The 25,225-nt window shown below is 37.7% G+C and overlaps 1 long non-coding RNA gene across 1 annotated transcript in view; it reads left to right on the top strand.

Moving 5' to 3' along the window:
- LOC110395053 overlaps positions 9,009–25,225 on the top strand; it is a 66,122-nt gene continuing 49,905 nt past the window's right edge. The window contains exon 1 of the long non-coding RNA XR_002436128.1: positions 9,009–9,137. This is a non-coding gene — a long non-coding RNA (uncharacterized LOC110395053). The remainder of the gene's footprint in view (positions 9,138–25,225) is intronic.

Here is a 25,225-nt window from a genome sequence, read left to right as displayed (position 1 = left end):
AAAATAAACAAGGGGACATTGTGCTAAAAATGGTAACAAAATTTTTGTATTATCTCATAATATTCATTTATTTACAAAGAGTGCCAAATTGCTGATGATTTTTTTTGTTGTTGTCCAAAATTAGCGATCATAATCCACCATAATTCTGAAAAAATATTCCCCCCAAAAATCAGAATTATGTATCTCAACAGGATACAGTACAGGCATATGAATACCTCTGGATATTGTGCAGTGTTAAGACCTGAGGTCGCAATACAAGGACTATATTTCAGGCCAAAAAAATAAGCAGCCATAGTTGTCATCAGACTGATTGGCAGGGTTTCTGTCTCTCAGTAGTTTGGCTGCCTGTAACATATCCTGTCAGTATCATTTAGGGTTTTGTTGCTGTTTTGTTTTTGATTCTCAACTTGCTCATTTAAAGGCAGCTGTCAGAGAGCAAGGCTAGTTCAGAACTGGAGTTACCCTCCCCTTAGACATACATTAGGTTATTATAACTATGCTGAATTCAGAGAGGATTGCTCCCAATTTATACCAGAGAGAGAAAGAATGAGATAAAAAGAAATAGGCTTGATTGACTGTTATGAAAATTGTTAAACATTTAGGTCTGGCATAGAATAAAATTATTGAAGTTCAATAGCTTGTCACTGAATCATCAGAAGCATGGCGTTGGTTTTATTGAAGCTTATGTGCTAGTGTGCCACTAGATCCAAGTTTGATGCAATGTTTAGTGAAAGAAAAGCATCACATTATTTTTAATATGATAACTGCAAATACAGGTAGATTTCAAGATATGCATGTCCACAAGAAAAGGAATTACAAGGACTTTTTTTGTATAATCAGAATTTTCATTAAGACTGCAGTGAGAAGCAACATTTAAAGTAGTAGGTCTGACATTTCTCAAGAGAATAATTCCATTTAAAACACTTAGACAGCAGGAGTTTACTTCTCAGTGTCAGAGCAGGTACAATTTAAAGTGACAGGTTTAATCATTTCTAAACACAGAATTAACTTCCTTGGCCAAACAGTTCCTGTCAGAACTGAAAGGAACATTTATGTATTCCTTCTGCCCAGGATTTGTGACTTTTTTTTAAATGGCCACATCATCACCTATTCTTTAATAAGTTAGAAGCATGGGAAAGGAAGGAGGAAAGAAAACCCAAGATCTTAACTGGCCACAGTTTTATGTTATTTATAGTAGTACCTGTAATCATCAGCTTAAAAAAAATCTATAGTAGTGATCTTACTCCAGCTTTTTGAACATTTTGCATTTTCAGAATGGGATACTATATGTTTCAATTTAACAGGTTTGATTTCTTCCAGTTCATTGTGATGAGAGAATCAGATCTCCAGCTGCTGCCCAGCAGGAACTTCACTGAAGACAAAAAGCATCCTGAAAAATAAGCCGCTCCTCTAAGAAAAGGTGAGGAATTAGGCTCTGCTCGCTTGGGGAGGGGGGCAGGTTAAGATGAAATGGTGAAGGGGATCTGCCTGGACTAAAGATGAAGGACAAAAAACATGGGGTGTATGCTCTAAAACTGCTGTATGAGACAACCCTTCTGTGATAAGTCAGAGAAGGAAAGAGTGTTCTAAGAAGCACTAATGAAGGTGAAGATCACCTTGGAGAATGCGGTGGTGACAGTGGAGTTCTCACTGCTACCATGACCTGGGCTGTTAGATGGAGAAGGACAGCTTTACCTCTGACACAATGAACATTACTGGGACACAGGAGATTGTTCTGGAAATCCCAAGAAGCTCAACCAAAGTCCTCTCAAAGAGTCTGAGCAGAGGAAACTGCCCTAAGGCAACATCAAATTTTAGAAGAACCCTGTGCACATCTTGGGCAGTGGAACATGGCATTTGTCTGTTCCTAAATGTAATCTCTTTTGAAAGAACTATTTTCTAGGAATGCAACTACTTCTGTTTTCCAAGCCCCACTTTTGACTGGCATGACAGCATCATTTCTGAGAGCATGGGGCACTTACTTAATGTCAGTATATATATTAACAATAGAAACCTCTCAAATATTACATTAGGCATTGAAATGGACAGGATTTTCTTATGCAGCACTCGTGAAACAACCAATGAGAGTATTTCCCCAAGATCTAATCTCTGGTAAGATGTTCCATAGTAGCAGAGTTGGTTTTATAGCATGGTAAAGTATGTGGATAGTCAACTGAGATGACAGCTGAGGGCTAAACACTTCTAGTTGAAAGCTTGTGGAATACAATGTGCTTTGTTTTTTGTTTTTGTTTTTACTGGAGCAATGTGGACCTTATCCCTGAAATGACAGCATTCCCATATCTCTGCCTCACCAACTCTCCATCTCATTTCAAATCCTGGCTGAATGTGTTTTTTTTTTCCTCTTAACTTGTACTTCTTAATTTTTGTCTCCTTTTTTGTCATATTTCCCCATCAAACTTGTTAATTGCATCATCAGGGTTTTGACTGGTATACAAAATTCCATACTGAACATTTTATTTAATCTAGCCCTACTGTTATGAAAGAAGTCCAAACTCATTTTTACAATGAAATACAAGGAGGTGAACATTCTGAGTACAAAAATCCCCTAATTTAGGAACGTTCTGAAAGCTTTCCACTGCAGCTTGTGGATATGCTTATAATAGCCTTTATCCTACTGGTAGGAAACTGTCACAAACTTTAGGCCAGATTTGATGCTCATGAACAACCAAAAAATATGTATACTCTGACCAAAAAATCTCTGCAAGTTTTGAGAAGCAGAGAAAACTAGATGCAGCTTCCCACCTGGGGACTTGTCTTTTAGTAAAGCTAACTGGTGAGGCACAGGAACTAAAATCCTCTTTGTAAATATATGAGAATCTGCTATTGCTGCAAAGTTCCTGTGTTGCTAAAGTCCTGTTAGCCAATTATAAATGCCAATACTTTGTGTTCTCTCCTGCTTTTCTTTGAATTCTCAGCTCAGCATTGTACAAACTTGATTCAAGCTGCTGTATAATCCTGTTATAAATTCATTGCCTTTTCATTTAAAGCCTTCAGTTTAATTCTTTCCTGGATGGATCTGTCAATTCATTCACACTGAGTAGCCACACAAGGGCTTTATTTCTGGCTTTTTAATGTGCCAGTCACAGATAGACATAAGATCCAACTGCAGTATCTCAAGTGAGCTTCTACAGTACAAATGCTCACACACAACTGCAAGAGTCAAACTTCATTTCATCTGGCGAGGCTTTGGTTGAAACTAAGATTAAGAGCTTAACAAATGCAATGGTCTGCTCTGTTACCATTCAAGTGTTTCTTGCTTCACCGTGCTATGAAAGTGAAATGAAGGACTGTCTGACTGTATAACATTTTGTCATCTCTCAAGTGTTGTATGTGATTAAAAGGCAGGCAGGATGAGGAGATTTGGGATCAGTCATACAAAATATCCAAACCTATACCCACAGGAATCTTGTCCTTTGGACACCAAAGCATCCTCTTTTCAGCCTGCTGCTAAAAATCATCCATTTAATTTCAACCCAATAGAATGCCCAGTAAATATAGCAGTAATTGAGTCCATTTGATTATGGAAACTGTTCTGATTTTAAGTCAAGTTAATCACTATGTCATAATTTTTCTGTTTCTTGTTCTAGCATTTAGCATCCTTAAAGATGACTTTATTTTGTTTTCATCTTATAGGAGAAATTTCTTGTTTACTTTTTATCCCTGCCTACCCTATTTGATCTGAAATAATAAAATCTTCTCTACTTTTTTCCTTCCTCTTTGGGGAAGTAGATAAAGGGACGTGTTTTTAAGTTGCTGATAAAAGCTAAAAATATAATGCCTCCAGTGAACTGCAATAATTTAAAGTACCAGATACAACACCTATGGTAGAAAATGAAAACAGCAACTACATAGGAGTAAAAAAATACTTCTAGTCTTGTACACCCATGATTAGGACAGTTGTTATTAAAATGTCACATCACATCAATAAGTAAACAAGTGGCTATGCCTAGATCATATTAACTGTTGTGACAGCTGTAAATGGGGCAGTAAATGACTCTCCTGAGGGCAAGAGAACAGATAAGAAAATGATTGAAGCTTCATGGGTTTACAGCATATTTACAGGTAATTCTGCAACAAGGTAGACAACCTCTTAAGCAGGAACAGTCTGCTTGGCTCAGACCTGATGAATATCTAAGCAGCAGTCTGAGCTGCATGATATTGAACTTTCATCAGTAATATAATACTTGATCTTAATATTGTTTTAAAACAATGCAAATGCAGTAGTCTGAAGGAAAAAGTTTCCTTAAAGGTAAACTATAAAGGGAAGAATCACCTGTGTCTCTGTTTTGTTTCTGATACAGTGTTTGATGGTTTGTTGGAGGTGGGGTGGGGCAGGTTTGATTGCTTTGTATTGGAAAAGGATGCATGTTTCCAAAATTATCAGGAACACCTAACACAGTTTTCCTCCCCTGCAAACACCTGTGGAGTAAGTACTAAGATGTATAACAATGCAATTATCATGCATTCACAGACCTTTCTTGCTCGTTGTCTTTCAGCTTGCTAGCACAAATGCCATGAAAGGAGGAAATAATGCTACGTGCTCTATACTCTAATTGCTAGAGATGATAATTTCTGAGGCTGCAATTACAAGTCACACTTCAGAGAGCCCGAAACAAATGAGAAGGCAACATTTTTTTCCTTGCTGACCAATACTATAAAGAATAAAAGATCGATAACATTTGAGCCTTAGAATCTGAATTAGCTAATTACAGTTCACCTTTTTTTTTCAAGCACAGATCCATAAAAAAGGCAAAACACAATTAAATGAAATAAGATGATACTGTGATATGGTGGGATGAATTCCTTTTTATTTATTCATCTGTACTTTTTGACATGTTTTTTGAAAATCTGCTTTTAACTCAGTGACATTCATTTAGATAATTTAACAGGAAATCTAATATTTTAGTGTCACAGTCATTAAACCTTATCATTAAACAAAATAAAAACAAAAATTCATACTTCAGTGTTAAAAAAAACATCAGTTAGAGATTTTCTAAGTGCTAACGTATGGTTGCTGTTAAAGTGCCCTTTACTATTTGCTGCGCATTACCTAGAGGACTACTCCATCTTTTCTTTTCATAGTCACAACTGTTTAAGGATGTGTAGAAGGATATTAGTACTTATAACAATTCATAGGGAAATTTTGACTGAGAGAAAAAGAGAACTTGTAGATTTTTCAGCCTTCCGTGTCAACTATAGTAAAATCATAAAGTATTTATTAAAGAAATGCTGATACTTGAGATCATTCCTACAAGAAATTTAAGACTTTTGAATGATTTCATATAGCATATTACGAAAAAGGATTACAAGTAACTATTTTTTCTTGAACAATGAAGGATCTTATTTTAAGAGCAGATGAACAAATGTTTTCGAGGTAGTATTTTGTGGAAAAAATGCAATTTCCACAGTACTGAAAAGTTCTGGAATAAAATGGCAAAGAAGAATTTCTTTTATTAAGACTACCTAAATGTTGTACTTTGACTTACCTATATTAGCATTATATAAAATATTTTCATTAACATTAAAAATACATTTATTATGGTACTGACCTGAGATTTCAGCTACACACACGTTTTCAGTAATGCAGGCAACCTGAAGGGTTTAAACTTACATGAACCAAAATATTTTAGAATTCCAATGTAAAATGTGCTCAAAATTTAGTGTTATGGTTTAAAAACAAAAGCAATTCTTCAAATAATATCACAGAATCATTAAAGTTAGAAAAAAACACTAAGATCATCTATTCCAATAATCAACTCATCACCACCATGCCCACCAAACCATGTCCCACATCTACATGTTTCTTGAATACCTCCAGGGACGGTGACTTCACCACCCTTCTGGGTGTTCCAGTGCCTAACCACTCTTTCGGATAAAAAGTTTTTCCTAACATCCAGCTTGAATCTCCCCTGGTGCAACTTGAGTCCATTCCATTTAGTCCTATAGCTAGTTACCTGGGAGAAGACTCTGACCCCTGACCTTGCCGCAACCTCCATTTAGGTAGTTGTAGAGATCAGTTAGGTCTCCCCTGTGCCTCCTCAAGACTAAACAATCCCAGTTCCTTCAGTTGTTCCTCATAAGACTCATGCTCGAGATCCTTCACTAGCTTTGTTTCCCTTTTCTGGACGTGCTCCAGGGCTTTCCTGTAGTGAGGGGCCCAAATCTGAACATGGTACTCGAGGTGCTACCTCACAAGGGCTGAGTACAGGGGGATGATCACCTCACTGAATCTGCTGGCTGCACTATATTTCTGATACAAGCCAGGATGACATTGGCCTTCTTGGCCACCTGGACACATTGCTGGCTCACGTTCAGCCGAGAGTCAATCAACAACTGCAGGTCCATTTCTTCCACACAGTCTTCCAGCTGCTCTGCCCCTCTGTAGCATTGCCTGGGGTTGTCGAGGCCAAAATACATGACACAGCACTTGGTCTTGTTGAACTTCATCCCATTGGCCTCAGACCATCAATCCATATCCAGATGCCTCTGTAGGGCTTTCCTACTCTCAGGCAGATAAACTCTTCCTGCCAACTTGGTGTCATCTGCAAATTTAGTGAGGGCACACTCAATGCCTTTATCCAGGTCATCAATAAAGATATTAAACAGGATGTGTTCCAGTACCAGTCCCTGAGGAACACCACTCATATCCAGTTGCCAGCTGGATTTAACTGTTCACTGCCACTCTCTGGGCCTAGCCCTCCAGCTAGTTCTTTACCCAGCAAAGTGTACCTGTCCAAGCCACAGGCTGCCTACTTCTTCAGGAGAATACTGTGTGAAGCAGTGTCAAAGGTTTTGTTGAATTCTAGGTAGACTACATCAACAGCCTTTCCCTCATCACCAGGCAGGTCACCTGGTCATAGAAGGAGATGCGGTTGGTCAAGCAGGACCTGCCTTTCGTGAAGTCATGCTGGCTGAGCCTGATCCCCTGGTTGTCCCACTCATGTGGTGTAACCTCACTCAAGATGATCTGTTCCATAACGTTCCCTGGCACCACGGTCAGGCTGACTGACAGGCCTGTTGTTCTCCAGATCCTCCTTATGAGGAGGATCCTAACCCTAACCCTACTCCCTTCTTGTAGATGGGAGTTAACACTGACAAGCCTCCAATCCTCCAGGACCTCTCCTTTTGACCAGGACTGCTGATAGATGGTGGAAAGTGGCTTGGCAATCATATCTGCCAGCTCTTTCAGCACCCTCGAGTGGATCCCATCTGTCCCATGGTCTTGTGACAGGTCTCTGTTTCCACCTGAATCATGGGAGGTTTATTTTGCTCTACATCCCAGACTTTCAGGACAAGAGGTAGAGTACCCCAAGGATAACTGGTCTGACTACTAAAGACATTTGAAGAAGACCTTGACAACCTCAGCCTTTTCCTTATCCTCAGTGGTAATGTTCCCCATTGCATCCAGTAAAGGATGAAGATTTACCTTAGCCTTCCTTTTACTGTTAATATATTAATAAATATATTTTCGTTGTTGTCACGGTTTTATGATTTTCGGTTATTGGTATTCCACATCATAACATCATGTAGTGGATGTACCTAGTTCTCAGAAGAGAAAGACTACTACAGTCCCCACGGTACTTTTCTTCTCTGTTACCATTTTTCCAGCCGGAGGGAAAAGATAAAAACTTGCAGATCACGAGACCTCATCCTTTTTTCCGCCGTCTCTCGTCTTGGCAGCACCTCACTCTCCAGACGTCTTATCGTCGGTAGTAGAGTAAGGCCTACCTTGATTTTGGGACATTCTCTCTCTCTGTATTGGATTTATCAGCTTAAATTGTATTTATATTGTATTATAGTGTGTTGTTTTGCATTCTGATATCTTATTTAGTAAATTAGTTTGTTTCTCCTCAGATTGTTGCCGCTGTTCTTTGCTCTCAGGGTCATCTCCTTACCCTTTTCCCCTTTTCCCTTTTCCCAGGGCGTGGGCCCGTGGATCCCCCGTCCCCTTCGTCACGGAACCGGGCCGAACGCCCGTAAACCGTTGTCTTTTACTACAGTGGTCAGGTTGAGCTCATGTTGTGTTTTTCCTAATTGTCTCCCTGAATATCCAGGCAACTTCTCCGTACTCTCTCCAAGTTGCCAGTCTCTTCTTCCACAGGAGGTAGATTCTTTTTCTCCCAGAGTCTCAGCAAAAGTACAGCCACATCAGTCTTCTTCCCTGCTGGATCATCATATGGCAAATGGCGTGCTCCTACACCTTTAAGACTTTCTTCTTAAAAAGCATCCAGCCTTCCTGGAACCCCTTGCCCTTCAGGACTGAATCCCAAGAGATTCTCCCTACCAGTGTCCCGAACTGTTCAAAGTCCGCCCTCTGGAAGTCCAAGGTAGCAGTTATGCTGACCCCCTCCTGACTTCACCGAGAATAGAGAACCCCACCATTTCATGGTCACTCTGCCCAAGGCAGCTCCTGATCTCTGCATCTCCCACTAGTCCTTCTCTGTTTCTGAATGGCATGTCCTGAAGGTCACCTCCCCTGGTAGGCTCTCTTACCAGCTGCATCAGAAAGTTAGGAGGTTCCTGGAGTGTGTGGAAGATAGACTGCTTCTTCTGTGCTGTATTATATTTCCAGCATATGTCAGGCAAGTTGAAGTCTCCGATGTGGACAGGGCTGGTGACTGCACATCTTCCACCAACTACTCACAGAATGCCTCGTCCATCTCTTCATCCTGGTTAGCCGGTCTATAACAGACCCCCATCAGGATGACGGTCTGATCCTTATTCATAGAGGCTCAACATTATCATTCCCAGCCTTGACCTCAACAACAAAACACTCTCTAATATAGAGAGTCACACCACCACCCCTCCTTCCTTGCCTATCCTTTCTGAAGAGTTTACAGCCATCCCTTGCAGAACTCCAGTTGTGGGACTGATCCCACCATGTTTCAGTAATGGCAGCTAAATCCAGAACTCCCTTGAGTTCCAGAGCCTCAAACCCATTATGTTAAGGGCACCTAGGAAGGTGAGGTAGGTAGGGAGGGGGTTTGCCTGCAACACAAAGTAGCCATCGGCTTCCATTCCTCCCCATCTTTTGGGTCCTCTCCCTCTGCCTGGCAGCAACAGGGCAGGAGCTCCACCACTCTTTGGGATGTATCACCCCGGTGCATTTCTCGCAGGTACGGCAAGGAGTTGCTCCACCCATCTATTCCCTCCTCACAATCTCTAATGCTCCTTAATTTCTCAATTTCATCCTTGAGCTCTACCACCAGGCTGAACAGATCATCTACCTACTCACACCTTACACAGGTAGTATCCCTACAATCCTCCAGAGGCAGCAGCAGGCTCACACACTCCCTGCAGCCAGAGACCCAAACAACTGCATTTTGGGGTAGGAACTCAGCCTGGGTAGCACATTCTTTTTGGCAAGAGTTTTCTGCCTTGTGGAAACAATGGATAGATTAATATGTCATATACTTTTAAGATTATCAGGTAAAACATGGTTACATGCACTTACATATACTTTATGTCTTTGTACACATACAGAGCAATGTGTTATGCATTTTAAATTAATTTCCCTTGGAGATGCTAGAAGTTCTCCAATAACAGGCTAGTTTCCATATGCCTACCTGTAAGTAATGTTAGTATCTTTCTCCAGAGTTTACTGGACACTTAGCACTTGCTTTTTCCAAGCACAAATGAGCATGCATCTAAATATGCAATTTATTCTCAAATTTAAATGCTATTCTTTAATTACACTCCTCAGATAATATTATCAGTTCATACAAAACTTCAGCCTTTGCCATACACAGACACCACTCTCCCCAACCCCCTTCCCAAACCCCATGGTGCTGCAAGATTACCACTGCAACTCTCAACCCACAGCTACTCCCGCCACTCAATTTGTTTGCCTCTGCTGCTACAGCTAGGTTTATTTGAGGAACTGAGCTCCATTTTTTGTGTATTTTTTTTTTTCCCTCAGGAAGCAAGTAAAAACATTAAGTCATTTGTACTCATCATCCTTAATAACTTGCAGAGAAGAGAAGGAGCAAAAACACTGAAGGCCATGTAACCCTTTTAACTGCTGGCCATAGATTTTAAATGTAAGAAGGACAAAGCAGCAGCACAACTTGGTTTTCCCACTGCTGCCATATAGTAATTAGTTGCTACAGCTCTTGTTTTGTCATTTGGCAGATTTGCACATACCAGTGCAATGAAATCTGGAAATTGGAAGCTCTGGATAAGTACATTTTACCTCTGCATCTTTTCACTCCCTGCAGAATACATATAAATCAGTATAGATCTCCCCAAAGCCAACCACAAACTCTCAGCACTCAGAATTTTGTTGCTGATTTTGCTTAGAAACCTAGTGATGGGAAGGACCATCAGGGCAGGGTGAGAACATTCCGTTCATGCACAGTGTTTTGAAGCAGGATCCAGTTATCCATATTTGACATAAACCAGGATAATCTCTTTCCAAGGACTGTGTAGGAACTAGGCTAGATGATCTCAGCTGAAGTTGTCTGTATTTATGTAAAAGCTTCTTGTCCAATCTGTTATTCTTAGTGATGGTTTCTCTAACTGATGTCACTTCAGCCCTTCCATCTCTAATCATGTTTTTTTTTCTATAACTTCGTAAGATTTTATACTTCAGTGCTTGAGTACTTACATGGAATAGTGAACAAACATGCAAACAAACAATACTATAGTATATGCCCATAGATATACTGTATAAAATCTACGTAGGTTGTTTCAAATGAAAAAAATTAAATTATTCCTGTCATTTTAAATATTGTCTTTTGTATTTTCCATTGGAAATTAGATAGAAGAACTTATCATATATATTCACAGAATCCTTAGAGTTGGAAGGGACCTCTGGAGGCCATCTAGTCCAACTCCCCTGCAATGCACAGGGACACCACAGCTAGATCAGGTTGCCCAGGGCCTGATCCAGCCTCACCTTGAAAGTCTCCAGGGATGGGACATCAACCACATATCTGGACAACTTTTTCCTTATATTTAACCTAAATTTACTCTCTTTGAGCTTGAAACCATTTCCCCTTTTTCCACCACTAAGGGGTGATATTCTTGTAAATCAGAAATAATTACAATTTCCATTCTATTATTCTAATACTTTGACATATGAAACATATAGATTGAGGCTTAAAATAACTGCAACTATTATTGAAGGCAATAGAAATTTGATTGTACAAAGATTTTTTGAGGCCTTCCCCAACTATAAATAGAACTGCAAGCTCCTTTTAAGCTTTCCACTTGCTAATTCTGCTGAAGAACCAGAATAGAAGAGGTTAAATATTTAACATTTAAAATGATAATGAGTTCCTTACCTTTTATCCCTTAGTTTGTATATAATGGAAAACTAAACACTGTTGTCTAGGGAGTGCTGCAAAGCACACAGAAAATATACTTGTTAATAATAATTAAAATACCTGATTAATAAAACTACATCAAAAGGTTCTACCCCGATACTAATTATAATGTATCCTCTTGATTTACTTCACTAGCTCTCTGGCTTCACATATGTATAGCCTTTTATGAAAAATGTATCATCATCAACATATCTGCTGTCCAAAAGTTGAGATATCTTAGGCTTGCAAAAAAACCTTAGCCATTAAGGCAAAAATGGCTTTTAAACACCTTTTTTTTATATTTTTTATAGTTTCTGCAAAGTGCTATTCAAATAAAATAACTGAAATTTCGAATTTATAGGCAAATCAGATCCTACACTACATCTGCAGAGGCAGGAATGTATCTCTGCCAAGAAAATCAAGAGTCGTATTTTACTAAACATGGACACCAAAAGTCTAAGTTATCCTTTTGGCTTTACTGTGGGACTAACTGTACATCTGGAGTAGCATATTACCTTGCATACTGCAGAAGATCTAAGTCAAGGATAGGTTTTGATGTGTGGTAATATTACATTGTATAGCACAGTATATAAATAATTACATTATAATCATTATGCTTATTGATATTCATATTATCGTAACATTAATGATTCATTATTAATACATCACAATTGAGTATTGTTAACATTTTTATTGCTAATAAATCAATGCAGTCAAGTATTTAGCATTTATATTTATATATATACACCATGTCTGAACGTGGCCTGATCTATTTATACTTCTTTGTGCAAAGCTTAGCAGAAGTTATTAACTAGCAGTACTACAGCTGCACTTCGGTCAAATTGCACATTTCCTCCCATGCTATCCTGTTCAAGGGGAACAAGCCTCAGCTTTATTTGAATGCAGATAGATGCTGTTATGATGAATTGACTCTACTCTTACTTTTAAGTTATGGATTGTACTCACTTCTGATTTAAAAGGTTCTGACGTATAAGCTTGAAGATTTATCAGTATATGCAAGAGATGTATTAAGGGTCATGCTGAGGTTTCTATGTTTTACATGAAAGTAGACTTTAAGAAATGTAAATCATCTTTACACAGGGTCGATTTGCACAGACTGTTACATTTTCCTGTGTTCAGCCTCTCTTCTTTATTCTCAGGCACAATTATTTCCCATTTCTTGTGAAGATCCTGTTGCACAACTATATTCAGTCCTGCCACAATACGGTTAGGAGTAATTTGGTTGGATATTTTGTAATATTTAGCATCTTACATGATTAATGCTGAAACTATAATCTCAGCTGAAGTTCTAAGTTTAGATTTCTCTGTCAAAATTGTGATTGTTTCATTTCTGCATCCTAAAATGCAACTGAAATTGATGTCATACCTTCTGGCAATACAAACTGAGCCCACTTGACAGACCGATTTAGTTTTTTGGGTTTGACACTGAGCAGTTGTCATGCTCTCACGATACAGATAAGCTAGGAAAACTTTACCTTTTTAAGAAAAGGTAAAGATAAAAATCAGCAAATGAAAAGGTTATTTAATCTTCTCTTTGAAATGCTACTCATAATGAATTAAAAAACATTTAGTTTGAATTTTTTCATCTTTCATCATGCGTTTCTTTCTTCTATGGTTCTTAGTGTGATTCAAAGTAAGAACAGTTGCTCATTACGTTGTAAGGTATTCCAGTCTTCACTTGCGCACTACTACTGTCAGCTTTGAAGTACATAATCAAACATGGAAATTCAAGCTGCTTGTTAGTTGTAACAAGTGTAAATCATAACAAATCAAGACAGGAGGTAGCATACAAGAAGTAAAAGAATGACACTATCACAGTGATTTCGTCTTGGTACAGAGTATGACTACCACGACTCAGAATTTTGTTCAAATATTCTTGTTTATAGACAGTCAGGATTTGTAACTAATTCAGATAAAAAGTTTCTGCATGGTCCCTTTCATTCATGAGACATGTTATAAGCATAAGAACTTCTCATTTGTATGTGGTGATCAGCAGTATGTTCAAAAAATTGGTATTCACCTGTATGATATTATGTGTTTTATTTGTCAAATAATTATGCGAAACAATCTTAACACAACTTCAGGACTCATTTTTAAGATGAAATGACTAAGTGTATGGTAAATGAAAAATGTAGCTGCTGTAAAACTACACATCTAGACAACTTTCTGAAATGCAATAGTGAAGCTCTATAACACCTATATATTATATTGGAGGCCCTAGAACATTTTTCTGATCTTGGAGTTATAACAAGTAAATTACAGTACAGTAGGTTAGAGCAAAATGATAGATTGCTGCATTTATCCTGCATATTAAATTTGCTGATTATCTATGATCCAATATATTTCAGCCTTCTGACCATCTGTTAGAAAAACTTTAGAAGTTTCGTTATTAAGTAATGGTTTCATAATTATTCTGAGACTATACCTAATGTAAATTTTCTTATTTAAATTATAATTTATTGAAGAAGTTTTTAGTCTACTTGATTTTTGCCTAATTGTTTTCAGCCAACATCTGTTATGTATGAAAAGCAAAAATACAGATACGAAGGCTCATATGGATCAAGGTTCTTCCTGGTATTCAGTAAACACAGCAAACAACCAGTTGGTGTACACACAGAAAAAGACACTAAACATATTGAGTACTCTCTTCCAGCTGATGCAGAGATTTAGCCTAGGGATCTGTTTACAAATGTATTTGGCTATTTTACCATCTGTTATTTACGGACACTGAGTTCAGCCCTGCTTCTAGTCATGTGATTCTTTCAAATCAAGTCTATAGGAACAAATTCCCGAGGCATAGCTGGGATCAATTACACGAATCTAACAGTAAGAATTTGAGGCTTTTTAAAGAAATCTGCAAGTATTAAATGCTCAAACTTAGCAGAAAAAAAAATTGAATTTTTTAACACTACCTTTCCTGAAATTAAATACTGTTTTCCCCCTGTGAGATATTTATTCTTCTTCCTGCAGAGGAAAACTTCTTACAGCTTCTTACTGCTTAAAGCTTTAAGCCTTTGACTAAACATTTACTCTGTACATGGAACTGTACTCCATTTATTTTAAAAGAGTTTAAAAATCTCTTACTGTTGAATGAGCCAGACAGCAGAGAACTGCTGAAGAATGGAAAGAAGTAAGGCTGCATATTTAACCTAACTTGACTGCAGGCATGATGTTTTATAAACCACCTTCAGTACTCCTCTGAAACAGATGGTGGAATCCACTTCTCAGAAAAAGAAGTAGAAAGGAAAAAAAAAAAAAAAAGAAAACAGGAAAAGAATTATTTAAGAGCATGTGAAAAACATTTCCAAGTATAATGGGTACCTGAGTACTTAAACGTTTTTATATACTGGACACATTTCTCTTATAGTGTGTTACACAAGAAGTTAAAAAAAGAACCTGGAAGAAACAAATGTTGAGATAAAACAGTAAAGGCTAATAATATATTCTAGTAAACAATATGAGATGGATGTAGTAGTAGTTGGCTTTGGAGTGCAAATGGTGGTTATAACTAAAATATGGTAAAATGTGGAAGTGAAAAAAGATGAGAATCCAAAGTAGTATTTCTGTATGTTTTTCTGAAACAATCCAAGAAAGTGACCTGACATTTCCATATGTGTATTGGAGGTTTTGGACAGAGGAAACGTGATGGCAAGTGACCAATACTGGAAGCGAGACTGAAAATTTTTCACAATGTGGTTGACAGAAAAGGAATACCAATGTAGCAGAATGAAAAAAAGTAGGAATATTTGTAAGAAATTAGTGACAAGATTCCTTCTAAATATCATCTGGCTATTCTTACAAGTCATACTGCTATGCTCAGATATTTGTATGATCAGAAGTAATGAACTATTCAAACTTCTCACAGTTAGTCAGAAATAGATTAAACTCTACGCATTTAAAACACCACTGACAAAACCAAAACGACTGGCAAAAAAATTCTGAGAATCTTACAGAACAGGTTGGAGATGAACTGTGGTATCTCATGGGAACCTTAAAAGTTTAAGACATTGGGCACCTTATTTTTACCCTGAATTTATCAAGATTTATGTGTCAGTTTTCGTTCTTTTTGCGCTACTCCTTGCTAAACATAGAGACAAATCTGTCAAAAATATTTCTTACATTACAAGTGCTTATAGATTGTAATCAGGTCATAACTCTTCTCTAAACTGAGGGGATTGAATCTCCTAAACATCTCACATAAAGGCATTTTCCCCACAGCTGTTGTTTCTATAAAGTTCATTTTAGTTCTGAAGCCTCAACATTTTCAAGATGTCCAGCCCATAACTTAATGTCTCAAAAATGGCATCCATATTTTCTTGAAAAAACATCCTTGTCACCAACCTGCATCTAGTCTTTGCTTGTTTCCATCACTGCAGTATCTGTTTGAACAAGAGCAAGCAGCTTAGAAAGTAACACACAATGAATTGTCCCAAGTCAACTCTCTCGAGCTGTACCAGTTGAATTTTCTAGTTTGTTTTTCAGCCTTTTTGGTAAAGCTTTCCCCCCCCCAAAAAAAAATCAAGTGATTAAGCTTTCTACAGCAGTACTTCTGGGGAATCATGTCTCCTATGGAAATGCAAATAAGTAGTCTTTATTAGATTTGAAATATATGTTGAATTGGTTCTGAAGTGAAGTTTAATCTTCTTGAAGATAAGAGAGTAACAAAAATCACCTTTACTCTTATAAGGCCCTATAATATATTTACATATGGGGTAGGAATTTCCCTTTACTACTCCTGAGATACCAACTAATGCTGCCACCTTAAGGGAGAAATTGTGGACCTTCCATCAGCTGCTAGCAAGGTAGAACTGAACTTATATGTATGCACATGGGCCACATATGGTAAGGAGCATTGTAACCTCTGAATACACTTGACTTGTTATTTCCTACAGAAGTGCATTAGTCAGGACAGAGCCACAGGTAAATCTGCATTACTCATCTATAAGTATCTTCAAAAGAAATTTCTCTTTGGAGAACAAAATCAATTTCCTTGAAACTAAGAACAGGAAAGAGTCAGTTATAAACTAATTGTTCTACAGACAAAATAATAAATTTCATTCAGATGTGTAGCAATCTTGCAGGTTCTTATTGAGAGACTTTTATTCCAATTGAAAGGTTAGGATTAGAATTAAATTAGTATTAAGACCATCTCCCTAGTTAGGACAAAACCAAGAGTACTGGATTTCATAAGAAAAATTTATTTGTGGATCGTTAATGTAATTGCAAGGTGAGGCTCATAGTAGAACTGAAAATGGCTATTTAATTGCACAGCTTTTATAGAGGCCCAATTAAAACCTCTTTTCTACCACAACAACACATCCGTTATTAATAAGGCATTCAGGAAATATTCCCAGTTTACCAGTGTGATGACACACATACAAATTCTGTCCTGATAGAACATGAGAAAACATTTGTATCAATAGCTCAAGTATTTAAGATCACATTTACAGTTCAAACTCAACTGGCAAATTTGGTAAACATTTCTTGCTCTCCAGCTCTCTTTAATAATCAATTTCTTGTTGTGTTTGTAAATTGGAAGTCTCTTAAGATCCAAATTACCTTTTAAAGTAAAAGTATGTGCTAAGGCTCTGCTTTTATTTCAGCCTGTTTGGCGAACTGCAGCTTTTTGGCCATCCAAAGAAATACCTTTTCAGTATGAAGAAATATGCAGGTAGCTCCAAAAGTAACACCTCCTATTTATTTCCATGGAAACTACAACAGATACAAAGAGCACAATAACACTATTTGATAGAGGAAATTCTCAACTACAGAACACTATATTTCAACATATTCACTACCATTAGCTATGCATTTTCACCAGTGATGAACAGGAATCTGCATGTCATGCTCATAAAAATCCGCATGGCTATCCTGAATGTGGCTTTTATTTCATATTGCTGTCATCACTGCTGAACTGCATCACCCACCATCTTACTGTGCTCGCATACACTATTTGGTCTCCAGAAACATTCAGTGAGTGTCAATGAATATCAATGGATGCATTTTTTTTTCTGTATGGAGGAATTTGATGACACATCTTTGCTTCATATACATTTCCATGTCAGGCACCATTTTGTTAGCCTCCTCCTCTGCTGCTGCCTCCTCCTCTGTGCCACTTGTCACACAGTGACAAAATGTAATGGAATATTGGTGAAAAGGTCCACCCTCTACTGCCATACCACCAACATCCACTTCTGATGTTGTCGGCCAACATAATAAAATAGGAGGCATTACTTTTGGAGCAGATCTTGTAGATGAGGAGGGCAAAGTATTGCAGTTTTGTCTAAAAATGAATAACTGAACATCAGACAGATTAACAGACAAATTCTGTGAAGCTTATAAGCACGAGCTTAAAAAAGTATTTTGAACAGAGCAGAAGTGACTTTCTATCACTTGCTGTGAGTAATCTGCAGAGAGAATCCAGGTTTGTTCCAGACCAGCACTTTATCTACAGAAACTTTTTTTTTTCCACACAGAACGAAGACTACAGCAACCTAATAATACCTTACATCACTGTCTTATTTAAAGGCAACTTTTGAAGGCTCTTGTAATCAGTAGTCTAAGTAAATATACAGGACATACTATAAAGCGCCTGTTTGTAACATCATGTAGCATACATTCTGGCTTTCTCACTTGTGGGTAGTTTAGTCATCCCAAGCACATTCTGACAAAATCTCCTTCACAGAGACATACATATTCTCTTTCTCATTTTAAGATAACCCCACCTTTTCATCTGTGAACTTAAAAATAGCGTTTATTTTTCTAAGTCAGACTGAAAATCAGTGTAGCAGCTTCCCCTGCTGGCTGCTGAGGAGAACAGCTATCAGGCTTCTCTCACCTCTCCTGCTGCCAGCCCTGTTGTTGCTACACAAAGGCACAAAATTAAGCCAAGGAGAGCAACACAAGGCTGGCAACAAGTCAGTATTTTTTGACGAGGTAACAGTTCATCAGTGAAGACTGAGACATTTAGCACTTATCACAAGAAGTATGCAATTTGAAATACTGTTTAGATATGCTCTGAGGAATTTTGTGCTGTTGTAGACATTTTAATATATTTACTACACCTGCATTAGCCTTCTAGTTTGTCAGTACATGCCATTATATGAATTGTTATAACAGACTGCTTTCTTCTTTTAGGGTCAGAGACATCATGTTAAAGCAACTAAAATATCTGTATGCATTTTTGATGCTTTGTTTCCACAGTAAAATCATTCTAAACCCTCTTCAGAATCTCATGTGAATATTAAATTATGTAATTCCTACCAAAATTAATGGGAATCATACAACATCATCAGCTGCATAACTTGGGAAGCATCATCATATCCATACATGGATGCAATTTGACATTGCTGTCCGCAGGACAGTACTCTCTCAACTATTCTGTCTTCTGTAATAAAGCACAGAGCAAATCACCTGTAGGGCAAAAGATAATGGATCCAATGGTGCAAATTGTGATGGTCAAGGCTTTCTCATTTAGCTTAATGGAAAACTGCAAGACCTTAGCAGCCCACGGGAATGGCACTGTATAATATCACATACACAAGGTCAGGCCAAACATTTCAGATAGGCTGGGGATTCAGCTGCTATGAAATTTTTGAAGCCTTCGGTAATCATATAAGCAGCTGTGAGTAACTGATCATGATTATTCTACAGGGTTGGATACTGTCCACTTTAATCAGATGATTACCAGAAATCTTTTACTATTAATTTTAATGTTTATTAGTATATCTTTATTACCCCATTCATTTAAAGCTGCAGAAGTTGTGGATGGAAATGACAGAGCCAGTTATCTGAGTTTCCTGCTGATAAAAATAAGGAGAAAATTGCATTTTTCTTTTTTTAATGTCATTTTTACTTTACAGTGCTGAACTCCTCTGATGCCTTGTTGCTGGTAATACTATTTCAAAGCCACTTAGAATGTAGGAAGGTCCTTGTATTCCCCTCCATCAGCCAAAAGCAATGAAGCATTTCAATTCTCTGCCCATTCTATTAATAGACTTGCAACTGAAGCAGAAGAAATTCAAGGACTTTTCTTTCCTGACACATTTTACAATATCTCTAAGCAACATAGCACAAATCAAGGTGCAGAGCTTACATTTCTTTTCTGATGAAGTAGGGCATTTGTTTAAGAAGCTGGAAATTAATTACACATATTTCCCAATTCCTCCAGTAATACCTAAAAGTAAATGGTCTCAGGCATTGCAGTACTTCCACAGGGCACTAAGTATCCCACTCAGCATTCAATGACAGAAAAAATACAGCAGTTAGTTTTCATAAATTTAATGCGATCTTGTTCATACTTAAGCGGAGGGATTTTCTGCAAGAGCAAGTAGAGTCAAATGTTGGAGTATGGATATGGTCTCAGAATACAACTTGAAAGAACAGAAATAATGATGGCTTGCAACAATTAAATGTAGTGGAACAAAAGTCGTGATTTTTTAGACATTGTAAGACATCTACACTTCTTATCTACACATTAGATACACCATCCGTACTTGTGATACTATGACTTTGTATTATAAAGTATTTACAGTGATAGGCAGGTGTTCCATCCGGGATGTCACTGTCATCCTATATACACAACACAAAATAGCCCCCATACATATTGTTTTTTGTTGTTGTTGTTTGTTTGCTGCATCCAACCCCTGAAGTCAGTGTCTGCATTTGCAGACATATCTATGTGTTTATTCCGTTTCCCTTTCTATTTAGCTATGTTTCAGTTACACATGGATTTGGGGGCAACACTATGGATACCTCCAGAGATTCTCATCAGTTTCCAATATCCCAAAGGCTTTAAAAAGTTTTTATTATTATTATTTTTTATAGGTAAAACGCCAGATGAATATCCCATTTTGAAACTGAAAAAGACAAATACATTTTTATTTAGGCCAGGGTGAACCATATTTCTGGGAAGATAATGATTTTAGCAATATGAATTCAGTTATTAGAGGAAATAAGTTGGAGAAGAGACCAGTTAATAACCATGTTTAAATTCCAGGTAATATTTCAATATCTCTATAAATATTTCTTAACAATGAGCTATTTTAATTTCACCAGAAAGCAGTCCTCCCACAGTGCAAACTTAACGAGTTCAAATAAAGACTTTCTTGATTTTACCCTTTTAAACATTAATTTGTTTTCCTTAAGAGTAAGAAGGAAATATCTAAGAAGAATGAAGTTCTGCAAGGTCTCTAGAAAGCATATGAATTAAATACAAACCTGTCTATGCCATTACTGTAATGAGGTAGCTGTGACTAGTAGTTAATATATTAAAAAGGATAAAATCAAAAAAGTCTTGGAAGGGGAAGGTAAAACAGAAAACATCCGAGTAAGCCTTCAGAAGTTACATGAGAACTGCTTGTACAGCATGTCATGGGAAACAGCTCAAAATTCATTAGACTTTATTAGAACCTACGCCTTACTGAAGGATTGATGTCGCAGAAGTAGCTTACATTACCTGTTACCAAAAGACAACCCAAAAGCACTAAGAACTGAGAAATGTAAATAAAAGCTTCTGCTGGATCTGAGGGAAGTACAATAGCATGTATTCAGCCATTCTCCGAAGTTTCTTGAAATAGTGTAACAAAATATAATACTCTGTACTAATACAAGAAACTGCTTCCAGGAATGCAATACTATTAGATACTTTTCAATTGTATAAATTATAGTAGTTAAAACTGTATAACAGCTTCAGCAGAACTGTAGCTGATGAAGAGCCAAAGAGAAAGAGCAGAGGAGAAAAAAGGATCTCTAAATTAGAGAGGCTTTTCTTGGCTGATGTTAGTATATGCAGGTAATCAAGAGTTTTGGCAGCTCCGCTGAGGACCCCTGGACATTACACAGCCTAGACATACCCATGCCTCACTCTTTAGAGAGCACAATGCATAAAACTATCACTGTATTTCTTTTGCACAAGCCAGAGAAGCCTGGAAACCCCATCACTCAGAGCTGCATTTGGCAGTGATAGTGAATTGGAAAATTTGTTTCTAAGTGATCCTGCTTGTTCTTTGCAACCTGTCCCCAAGTCTAGGTGTATCTGAATACAGTTCAACAACAAATGTTGTTTTCTTATTTTCCATCTTATTTAGTTATGAAGTATTCATCTTCCTGAAAGCCCTGCCTGACTGCTATATGAAGATGTCTTTTTTTTTTTTTTTTTTTTTTTTTTTTTTTTTTTTTTTTTTGTCTTTCTCATTCTTCTGACATCGATCGTGTATTGTGGGCACATACTCTCAGGTAATTGTTATTATAAAGAGTCTTCTGCAAAAGGTTTTTGTGTGTCCTCCACCATTTCATTGCCAGTCATGAATATGTATGCCACGCACTACACACATCAGTTCTGCTGGTGGCATGCTTCTTTTCTTCCCTCATTCCTCATATACTTACTACACGTTTCCTGAGATCTCTCTTCAGTTTTATGTTCCTCCAACATTCTCCTTTGCATTTCTACATACCCCATCTGCAGGCTACATGCACATCCTTACTTTCCACAGTTACATTTATTTTCTTCCCCTTCATTCTATTCTTCCTTCTAGTAGAGAGAGAATAATTCGTGTCAACCTACTGATTCCTACTGGCAGAAGGAAATTTGTATGAACAGAGAAAGAAATAGACATTGTCATAATAGAGATCATTAAGGGGTGCCATCAACCAACTATTTTACCTACAGCCAAAATTTTTGGAATCACAGTTCTGCTTGTTCACTTGTTTACAAGTGCAAGAGGCTACGTATTTTTTTCCTGCTTTCTTCCTTGCTGGTCTGATTTCTCTCACATGAGCAGACTGCTATCACAAAATACCATACAGACTTTTAGTTTTAATTTCAAAAGAAAATATGTGCTTCTAGGAGCTGTCCTGCCAGCTCAGCTATATCATCTTATAAACAGTTAAATTGACAGAAATGCTCTGATTTTGGCAAATCTGTAGTGACATCAAGAGGTTTGAAAATATAGTTGTATTAAGCAGAGAATATGACTTTTTTTTTTCTCCACATCTGTTCCATATTGGCAGAACTTGGCAACAGAGATCAGCTCTGGTGGGGTAGTAGACAAGTACGAATGTTAGATGCTACAGCTGCACTCCCCGTTACAGCTACCTGGCAGCAGCTTCTTGTTGCAAAGGCAGCAGGAGGGTAATTGCATCTTGGTTACCACTATTCCATAGCCCACTGTTTTAGGTCAAACTCACAATCATCTATGGCTTAAGTTTAGACCCTGAAAAGACAACTTGAAATGGCTCAGGCACAACCTTTTGCCCCTTCAGTGACAAAGGTAATAATTTTCAGAAGTGAGGCAGTCAGACGAAGGGGAGCCAGACCATCTCTAACTCTTGCAGCAAGATTTACTGGTGCATAGCCTGTATTTCTTGTAACCTTGTTCAGAAGAGGTGAACTCGAAGTATTTACTCCACAGCACCTGAGACATCCAAACATACAAGGATGCTGATTTTCTGCCCCAGTTTTTTTTGCTCAATTCATTAATATCCATCAAAGGATATGCTCATATTTCACTAACAGAAAAGATCTTGACGAACTTCAGAAACAAGCAAGCTTCACAGACAGAGTCTGTGAAGAGACAGTTTATATATCAGTTGAAATAAAGATTATTAATCACAGTGGTGACCCCTACGTATTGCAGTGTTTAGTGCTATCGACTGCTTCAGATGAATTCACCACAGATACAGTTTTGAAAGGTTTTTACAGTACTCATCTTTATCTGGAATATATTTCACAGTAAATATATGGAACTAAGTTCCATGGAAAAATCTAAAAATTTCAGTTCCATAAAGGTTCCAGCGGAATAAAGAACCATAAAACAGTGATTTATAAGAAATCTACAGAAAAGTGCATAAGTATATGCAATCATGAAAGATTTAACTCTTGGACTAGCCAGGGAACTAGTTTTGCAATTAAAGAACAGAATCATTCATTAAGAGAGGGAAAAAAAGCAACTGTTGACAGTCAACAGGGAAATTAAATTAGACCAACTCATTATTTAAATGTTTTGATTTAAAGGCAGATCTGTTAATGAGCTACCAAGAACTATAATTATCTATGTGTCCGATTTCAGCAACAAAATGAAAATCCTGCAATAGATTGGAGGAAAAAAAAAAAAAAGTGAAGACATTAAATATCAGAATATTGGCTTTTCCTCAGTGGTTAGAAGGCTAGCTTTTGGGGAAGGATTGTTTTGTTGTTTTGCTCTTGTTAGTTTACCAGCTGTACAACAAAAGAAAGGATTTTCAAAAGTTAAGAGGCGGTTTCCCTGAAATAAAACAACGGGGTCAATCCTGAGAAGTTTAGCTATATATGAAAGTGTAGTTTCGTACAGCTTTTCCAAGTGACTAGTGGGAAAGCCTTTTACATGGCTTACCTGTAGATGGATAGAATGGCAAAGAGAAACAGAGAATTTCAAGATTACAGGGGTGCTCTTTGTCTCACAAAGCTATTAAATAAGTATTGCAAGTATCTTGCTGCATGCAAGGATGAGGAGTAGAATGCATTTCTGACAGGGATATAGTAGCGATACACTCGTTAACCTGCCTGTACTGTTTTTAAATTCATTTTCTCTTATTGTAAGCAATGAAAATGGTACAATCTAGTTGTTGGAAAGACACGATTTTGTGAGATAATTGCAAGTAGCACAGCTAGAGGTCTAACTATCAAAAGAGCAAATAATTGATCTAGTGCAAATGAAACAGAAGCCCAAGAGATTAAATTAAAAACTTCAGAGGTACACCTCATCATGGCATTGGTAATAGCTAATATACCTATGTCATTAAAACACTGTAAATTCAGATGCCCATGACACCAATTATTGGGTACTGATATTACCACATTATTCCATCTGGTATGCTCTGCACAGTCCACTGCATTTCAACATAGTGCTTTTCATCTTCAGTTTACTATGCCATGCTCCAATATCCGTATCTTATCTCCAAGTTAGAGGCAGTAATACCAATACCTGCTTTGTCTCTCTTCTGAGGGGGAGAAAATGTTGGAAGGAGACAGTATGTTAGCCCCACAAAGCTTGTGAAGTTCCTGCCTCTCAGGAAAATGCCTGAACATAGCTCCTGTAGATCTCAGAGAGTAATGGACAAAGAGAAGGCTGTCTGAAGGGAGCAGCCCTTTCAATTATAATGAGGTCCAGACATGCTCAGTGTTGGTTTTGCTATAGGTTCTTCCAATAATGTTTGACAGAGGCTCTTTGTTAACTTTAATAGAATCACAAAATCATAGAGTGGTTTTGGCTGAAATTTATGTTAAAGATCATCTAGTTCCAATCCTCTGACATGGGCAAGGATGCCTTCCAGTAGATCAGGTTTCCTAGGGCCCCATCCAACCTGGCCTTGAACGCTTCTAGGGAAAGTCAACTTCACCACTCACATTGATGTCACCCCTAAATTTACTGAGGGTGCACTCAATTCCACTGCCCATGTCACCAACAAAGATATTAAATAATACTGGCCCTAATACCGGCCCCTGAGGCTCACCACTTATGACCATTAAGCCACTGACAGCAACTCTTGAATATAACCACTCAACCAGTTCCTTATTCCCTCAGAGGTGCATCTGTCAAATCCTGCCTCTCCAATTTAGAGACAAGAATGCTGTGTGGAACAGAATCAAATGCTTTGTACAAGTCCAAGTAGATGATGTCAGTTGCTCTTCCCTTATCCACTAATGCTATTATCTCATTGTACAAGGCTATCAAATTTGTCAGGCATAATTTGCCCTTAGTTAAGCTATACTGGCTGTCACCAGTCATCATTCTGTTCCCTATGTGCCTTAGCATTGTTTACGGGAGGATCTGCTCCATGATCCTGACAGGCACAGAGGTGAAACACACTGTACTGTAGTTTCCCAGGTCTTATTTTTC

This window comes from Numida meleagris, chromosome 2 (genome assembly GCF_002078875.1).
Source record: "Numida meleagris isolate 19003 breed g44 Domestic line chromosome 2, NumMel1.0, whole genome shotgun sequence".
Classification (NCBI taxonomy): domain Eukaryota; kingdom Metazoa; phylum Chordata; class Aves; order Galliformes; family Numididae; genus Numida; species Numida meleagris.
This window is presented reverse-complemented; position numbering and strand designations above follow the sequence as displayed.